This window comes from Dipodomys merriami, unplaced genomic scaffold (genome assembly GCF_024711535.1).
Source record: "Dipodomys merriami isolate MVZ:Mamm:240054 unplaced genomic scaffold, mDipMer1.0.p SCAF_144, whole genome shotgun sequence".
NCBI lineage: Eukaryota > Metazoa > Chordata > Mammalia > Rodentia > Heteromyidae > Dipodomys > Dipodomys merriami.
Window position 1 is genome coordinate 3,310,057 of NW_027202760.1, and position 8,663 is coordinate 3,318,719.

General features: G+C 33.7%; 1 pseudogene; it reads left to right on the forward strand.

Annotated features, from left to right (window-relative positions):
• The first annotated feature begins 7,836 nt into the window (after positions 1–7,836).
• On the forward strand, positions 7,837–7,933 carry LOC138826584 (U6 spliceosomal RNA; annotated as a pseudogene).
• The last annotated feature ends 730 nt before the right edge of the window (positions 7,934–8,663 follow it).

Genomic DNA, 8,663 nt, shown 5'->3' on the forward strand with positions numbered 1-8,663 from the left:
CACATTATTTCCCAAGTGTACATGAATTTGTTAACTCATGTTAACTATAGGAATAATAAGAGAAAGAGAAATTCTGTGTTTAAGTATAAGGGTTCAATACACTACAGAAGACTCTACAAATAAGACCACGTTGAAACAATAAAGCCAAGTCCAGTATGTAGATTTATGAAAGTGACATAGAGAAAGTATTACGCTTATGTGGAACACGAAATAGATTCTAAATCACGCTTGCTAATGACACAACTTTGTAGAAAGTAGAATGGAAGAATAATTATGTTTCAAATGCAAGTCAGATATAAAAGCATGGTCTTAATTTGAAAAAAAAAGTCCATCTTGAGAGAGCAGGGATTATACTAGCCATGAACTGGTGGATAAGATCACCTTTTTTTCTTTCCTTTACTTATATATTTTTGTTGGTGGTGGTCTTGGCACTGGAACTCTGGGCCTGGGCACTGTCCCTCTGCTATTCCGCTCAAGGCTAATGCTCTACCACTTGAGCCACAGTGCCGCTTCCAATTTTCTTGCAGTAAATTGGAGAAAAGAGTCTCCGGGACTTTCCTACTGGGGCTGGCTTTGAACCCCAATCCTCAGATCTCAACACCACCCAGCTTAGGATCACATTTCTAACAGTGTACACTCAGCATATGTAATTTGTATATTCATCTATCTTTATATGAAATCTTGAGTTAAAAATCTGGACTACAGCTTAGACATTACACTCAAAAAATGTTTGTAGTTTAAAAGTTGATTCTACTGGATAAATGAAACCTAAGAATGTAAAGGAGTCTGGGAAGTTCAGTTTGCATCCAGCCTGGGCAGAACAGTGTTTGAGACACTATCTATAATTAAGCAGCCAAAAGCTGGATTGGAAAAATGGCTCAGGTGATGGAATAACAGTCATGAGAAAGAATGATGAATAAGAGCTTGAGGCTTTTGCAAACATACATATAAACATACACATAAGCACAGAGGCACTTATATGTGCTTCTGAAGCAACTCTCAGAATATGTAGAAAAGTTAGAAAACAATAGAAAAGATGTCCTGAGTAAAACTAGAATCAAGTAATAATTTTTAAAATGAGAAAATCCTCAAATGAACTTTCTTCAAAAAAGTTTGAGAATATTACATAGGTAAAGACCAGAGATAGTAAGAGAGTCAAGTAATCAATATTAAAGGGATTGGATCTATGGAGGAATGAATCAGAGACCCGGCAGATGCATTGAAAATGTTCATACCCTGTGTCAAATGTTAGAACATCTTTGAAAATAGTACATAAACAGTCTGAGAAGTCCAGTGGATAATATCACGGGAGAAGTTCAGAATTGCTAATCTGTATCTAGATTAAATAAACCAAGCAGGGGCTGGGAATGTGGCTCAGTTGTAGAGGCTTGTGCCTTACTACTTCAACCTCAGTACCACTTGTGTCTGGCTTTTGCTGAGAAGTTTATTGGAGATAGGAATCTAGGGAACTTTCCTGCCTGGGTGGGCTTTGAACTGTAATCTTCTGATCTTAGCGTACTGAATATCTATGATAGTTAAAAAAAGTATAAATATAAATATTTGCAAGAATACCAGTGGAGGAAAAATGATGCAACCCAGTTTATTGTGGTGTACTTTCCAGAACACGGAGGGCATCACATTAGCAGAGGTGTAGTATTTTTTCCCAATAGAGATAAGCTATTTGTGATGTGAATTAAGAGAATTTTGAGGTGCACCCTACAAGTTGGAAACTGTTGGTCTAGGATGACTTTATGGCATAAATTTTGGGATTGATGGTCATAGAAACAATAGCTTAATCTAATAAACAGTTGCTTACTCTTGAAGAATTAATTATAACCGATGCTTTACAGTTTTATCCTATACCAGAATGTGGCTATTTTTCTGTTCACTTCTCAATCTGTAACACCCCCATTGGAAAATGCATCTATTGCAGAATTACATAACATGGAAACAGGTACTATTTTGAATCTCTCAGGTATGGAATGTTCAGAATTTGAAAGTGAGTAGTTATTAGTCATAGGAATTTTGTAGAACATACATATTCTGTCCTCTTAACAACTTATTTACTTTTAAAAGTTTTGGGTTTCCATAGAATTAAACGGTTTTCGGTTTTGGTATGAGAAAGTACTAGTTAATTTTTTTTTGAAAATATTGGCAAGTATATTGTGAAAAAATTGTCTAGTTGGATAACTTTCAAGTTGATGGCCCTCCCATAAAGAAGGGGTAATTCATTCAAATTAGATGCCAAATAGTACTGATTTTTTTAAAGTTACTACATAAAGAACAATATTTACTATACCAATACAGTGAAATTTTATTTCATGCAGCTTATATTTTAAATTTAATTTTAATGTGAAAGTGATGTGCACTGCGTTAGCAATTGTAAGGCAGTGAATACATAACTTTTCAAACTTATTATCCTCTCTCTCATTTTTCTCACAGTTTTCATTCACCCCAAAACCCCTCACAAGTTGTAATGTACATTTCCTACATATTGTCTTCTGAGTCTTGCTATTGCATTGGTTTGCCTTTTGTCCTTTGTCTCGCCATTTTGTTGTTCCTCTTCCCTTCCCTAATTAAGGTAAATGTATACACAATACACAGGGTACCAAAATGAAACACAGTAGGAGATAAACCATAGGGGAAAACCTAAGGAAAATAGAAATCACATAGTACATTAAAAACAACAACTGCAAATAAATATCTCTTTCCATATCTTAGAGTTCATTTTGCTCAGCATCATGTTCATATATATGCCTAACAAAGTCACTGGAAAATAATAGTTTCATGGATACTATATCATGAAAACAACATGTTAACTGTTTTTGATGGTAAAGGTGGAATTAGCATTGGTAAATTCGCAATTCTGATAAAAGAATTTCAAAATAGTTTTAAAATTATGACAGGTGAATTTTAATTGTTCAAAATTTTAACTTAGCCTATTAAGAAAATTTAAAATTGCCTGAGAAAATAAGCTTTCATGCAAATAAATTCATGGAGACATAGCTGAGAAGGAGCAATGTGGGTAAGATGGCTCATTTTCACAGTAAACAAACAAACCTCACAAACCTTGCTGTAAATCCTGTAGGTTCCCATGAGAATTGTCCTTACCCAGGAAATATACTCTTACTGCGTGAAACAAGGTTGTAATGGAATTTAAATTCAAAGTTTTTATTTTAAATAAGACATCACAATTTGTGAACTGACCTTTAATTACTAAACAGTAATTCTCTTAAAAAGATAATTTGAGTCAAAATATTTAGGAAGAAAGTGCCCTTCACAATGAAAGAACGTATTGAGTTTACACTTTTCTTTTTAAATACTTTCCACAATGTCTTTGCACGTGAAGCACTGAAACACAGAAAAAAATCTGATTGGATACTTCAAACCAATGATTTCACATTTCATAGTAGCTTAAAAAATAATATCCTTATTAACATGAGATAGTGAAGATTTCTTTTATTACATAAGCCAAAAAGTTTGGGGATCAGAAAATAATTGAGCAAATTGAAAAGGTAAGAAAACATGTTATTACATACCCTAGCTAAGCATTTTGGTGTCAGCAGTGGAGGAGACTAAAACTTTTTGATATAGATTGTCTTAATGTTTTTGCTACCTTAAGTGATTTTACAGAGCCTATTTGGCTCAGTGTAATGAAGAACAAATTGAACGAAGACATGACAATAAATTCCACCTCCAAATAAAAGAGTTTTCAAAGAGAAACCATGAAGATGTAGCAGTGGGGGACGTCTTATAGTCCTTCAGCTTCACTAGACTTGAAGCCAAGAAGTTGTGATTGATTGGAAATCAAGCAAGAGCTAAGAGGAGGACATAAAAGTAGGACATAGAAATATTGCCTTTGTAACAGACAATGTCATCCAAGGAATCGGTGATTTAACTCTATTCTTCTCCATACATCATGTTGAGCAAATACAAGACCAAGAGGAAAATAATCTATTTAAATAATTTTGCAAAGAATAACTTCACTGTTCCTGATAGGTATCTAAGGAGAGTCTTAAGAGAGAAGATAAAAGTCTTAAGAGAGAAGATAATAGTGGAGTATTCTTAGGTTTCCTCTAAATATCTTGTTAGCAAAATATATCGTTGAGGTTAGAAGTGATTGAACCAAAAAGTGGTGGAGTAATTATTTTTGTGGGCACTTTAGACACAAGAAAATTTCAAGGTAAAAGAAAAAAGAAAAAAAAATTATAGCCAAATAGTTGTGATTATAGGTTCTTGGACTGGATTTTTGGAGACAAAGTTTTGCATTAGTGTTGGTCCTCATTAACATAGTTGTTGGGTTTTCGTGGCAACCAAATGAAAAGGGGAAGTTTAATGGACTCGCTTGAACAAGTAAAGAGCATGATAGAAAATAATGGCAAATAATATTTAATGAATTATTTTGAACAATTATTTTGTGAGAACCAAGAAGGAAAGAAATTTCAAAATCACATGACTTTATTAAAAGTATGAAAATGGAGTAGTGAAGAGATTGAGAGAAAACATAGAGTACTATTTTCTCTCCAGTGGAGTAATAGGTTCTTGATCTTGCTTCTTCCATTCTTTCTTCACAAGCTATCAAGTATGCCTCAGGACTGGAGTATCCAGTTCAGACAAAGAGCACTCACAGAAGAAAATATTTGCAGTAGATATAGGTGATTTATAACCTTAGACAATCTTTTTAAGTCTGTTCAAAATTCTCCCCTACCCCAAACGTCCCTCTTTGAACAGCTTTCTTTGCTTTTCCAAAGACCGCCCTTCATTAACTGCTTAAAATTTTGAGAGGGCATATTCATACGCTCTAGAGATGGTTGTTTGGTTGTGATTTTTGTGTGTTTTATTGTTGTTTTTAAGTGAATTTCAAAAGGTTGTGCAAGTGTTTTACAATTAAATATGTCCATCTAATTGTCTAATGTTCCTGGATCAGAGTCACTCCTTCTATAAATCTCAAGCAACCCTTTCTCCAAGATTTAGTTCAGATTTACCACTTCCTTTATTACATATGTACATTGCGTATTCTAGCTGTACTTGCCCCTTGTTCCATTTTTCATTCATTCTATTTCTTGAATATTGTTCCTCTCTGGTTTCCATTTCCTGATAGTCATTCTGTTAAACTGCCTGTTAATACTTTGAAAGGTTTATATACATTCCATGGAGTTTCACTCCCACATACACTTGAACTGTTGTCAGCTTATATTTCCATAATTCATTCATCTGCAATAACAATTTGCAAGACTGGAGATGTTAAGCACTTAGACATGATTTTATTCTCATTCATTTGGAAGATTAATCTTTAACCAATAAGAAAGTTTAAAAATGGCTTAGAATTTATTCCTAACTACCAGTTTTTTTTTTTTATAAATAGCTTTGGACAATGGTGTGTGATTATTTTATTTTGCATAGGATAATTTTTTCTACTACCTATAAGTTTTGGCAAAGAAGAAAACTAAAATTTACTTCTTAGAGGAATATGACAGAAATAGAAGACAGATTTTATGTTTGTCACATCTCTCATCAGTACCCATATTCAAGATTTAAAATCATATTTCTTACTATGTTAGACAGATTGGGAAAACATAAAACAACACATGATAGGGCAGTTATTAGTGACTTTTTAAAATGTACCTTCTTATTTGATGAAATTTACTTTGTTATCTAATATTTGGGTTTGAAATATGGGAGGCTGATCTATTTAACACATTTCTGGAAGGCACCCACTAAACAACACAAATTGTGAGGGGTACTATTTCTACACTTTAAAGAATGGTTTAACTTGTTTGGTATTAGTGCTGGGTACGTAAATCAACTCTTTTAACTTGCTCCCTACACTTGAAAACATTGTAATGTCACTATCATCTACTTGTCAAGGGTTATTTTGGCAAATGTGATTTTAAATAGTTTAGTTGAAAATGAATATACTTTCAGGAGATTAAATGTATGTTATCATTGGTTTGAGAATGACAACATTTTTTATACTACAGAACCTAGTTTACTGAAATACCAGTGTATTGAAGCACTAAGGATCTTCACAGTTAATGTTTTTCTAAATGATATTTGACCTCTAAATCAAGTATTCCTTGCCTTGGTAGACCAATTATGGATCTATCATTACAGAAACTATTTTTGGGGGGGAGTCCAGTCGTGGGGACTGATCTTTAGGCCTGGGCACTGTCCCTCAGCTCTTCAGCTCAAGGCTAGAGCTCTACCACTTGAGCCACAGCCCCACTTCCGGCTTTTTTTCTTTTTGCTTATGTGGTGCTGAGGAATCGAACCCAGGGCCTCAGGCATGCAAGGCAAGTGCTCTACCACTGAGCCACCTTCCCAGCCCTACAGAAACTATTTTTTTGGCTGCACTGAAATCTTTCATTAATCATTAGGAGAGGGGTACTAAAAATAATCTTGTTCATTTGTGATTTTGTTCACTCATATGGGCTGGTCATCAGTAAATTGAAAGTTTGAATTACAGTACTTTCTCTCAGATTTGTGATCTCATCTTTCATTTTAAGTTGCCTTGCATTTCACAATTGATTTCTGCTAATTCTTGTAAGGAATTGGGGTCCAGAAATAATGTAGGAAATGAGAAATTGAGATGAGTCTTCAATTATTTTCTAGAAAGATTCTCTGTGTAAAATTTAAAATCAGCACATATAAATATAAAATATATAAGTACATATAAAATAAAAATTGTTTTGCATTATTGTGTTGTGGTTAGGGAATCAAAAGCAACTCTGTTTTGGGGTTTTTTTTTTGGGTCCGGTCGTGGGGCCTGAATTCTGGGCCTGGGTGCTGTCCCTCAGCTCTTAAGCTCAAGGCTAGCACTCTACCACTTGAGCCACAGCGCCACTTCCGGCTTTTTTCTTATGTGGTGCTGAGGAATGCAACCCAGGGCCTCAAGCATGCAAACCATCTGCTCTACCACTGAGCCACCTTCCCAGCCCCAGCAACTCTGTTTTAAAGTATTATTCCATTATCTCTACCTCAGTTTTTGGTAGAGTTAGACTTAAAGCTTTACCATTTGTAGATTTACAGCCTAGAGGCAAGAAGAAACACTATGATTAAAACATTACCAATTTCAGGCCTAATATCAAGGAGAAACATATGGCCTTCTTCAGGAGCTATGGAAATATTTGGTGATAGAAAATCAGTAGTGTAAATTCCTGCCAGATTGGATGATGCACAGGCTAGAACAGTAGGTAATCATGCATATGAACAATTTTTTCACCTTCTTGGCTTTAGCTACTTTTGAAATGATAAGTATAATAAACACTTATATTTTGATAAAATATCTTCCATTCTGAAAAATTCTGTCTGAACTGTTCATCTCTCTATGATTCCTTGTAACTAAGATTAGTTTTGTTCCAGTAAGACAATCTATGCTGTCAGGGTAAGATATTCTGGTTGGTCTGTTCCTACATGGAAGAAGGGTAAAGGTTCAGGTAAACATTTGTCCCAGCAAAACCTCATTTGGGAAATTTTAAGCTGCAGTAGTTTAGAAGTAGCTCTTAAGCAAGTCTTACTTTGAATCCATTAGCTCTACAAAGCTAACTGAGTTGATAAATAAGTACTTGAAAAGCCATCACCTTTGGACTTAGCTGAAAAGGTTTCAAAGTATGATTAAATTTAAAATGAAAATGACAAAATAGACATTGACAAAAAATTGTAAATGTGAGTAATCGACCAAACGATATGTATTTTCCACTATACACAGAATTTTAGAGAAATAAGATCAATAGCATTTTTAGGAACAATAAGGGTTCCTTGTTACAAATAGGGAACCATGGATAGATGCCTGTATAAAGATTGCATCATTAAGTACTTAAATTTAGAGGGTAGTACATGCTTCAGAAGCAGGTCTACCCAAATTTCAATACAGAGATTAACATGGCACATGCACAAAGATGATATGAAAATTTGTGAAGTATTCCATATTTTTTCTTTCTTCTGATGCAAGAAATGAAAAACAGTTATTAAAAAGTTAATTACAAAAAAACAAGTGTAACAATACATGTAATTTATAGAATTAAAGGTTAGATTCACATCAGTGTATTAATTCTTCACCTTAGAAAGGCCTTTACATAGCATAACCTTTACAAAACTTGAAATTAGATAACATTGTAATTTTATCCCAAGGAAATAAAATAATATAAGGACCTAGGAAAAAAAGAAATCTTAAACTTCTTCTATATGGAATGCAGTCTGAAAGGACACATTTATTAATGAACCTATACATTATATAACAATGTAGAATTCCAAGTATTATATCTAGGAGCGAATGAAATAGATTATGGATATTATACAAACACAGACATACTTTTTTTCAGAAAACTACAAGGAAAACTTTAGTTTCTATACTATTCATTTCAACAGAGAAGTTAAAATTATTTCTGATTTTAAAAAATCACAAACTGCAGAAATCATTATAGATGTATACAAACAACTCTTTAATACATTTTGACATAAAAGTCAGGCAATTCTCTTGAAAGAATACCATGGAATCCATGAATTTTTAAAGTAAGATATTGCTGTTGCTTTGTATTGTGAAAAAAAATTTAAGGGACACAAAGGATGGACTGGCATTTTTGAAATTTAAGAAACTTAACCAAACCATTACAACTTAGGAGAACAATTTGTACAGCCTTCCACAACTTCAAAGTGGTAGTGAT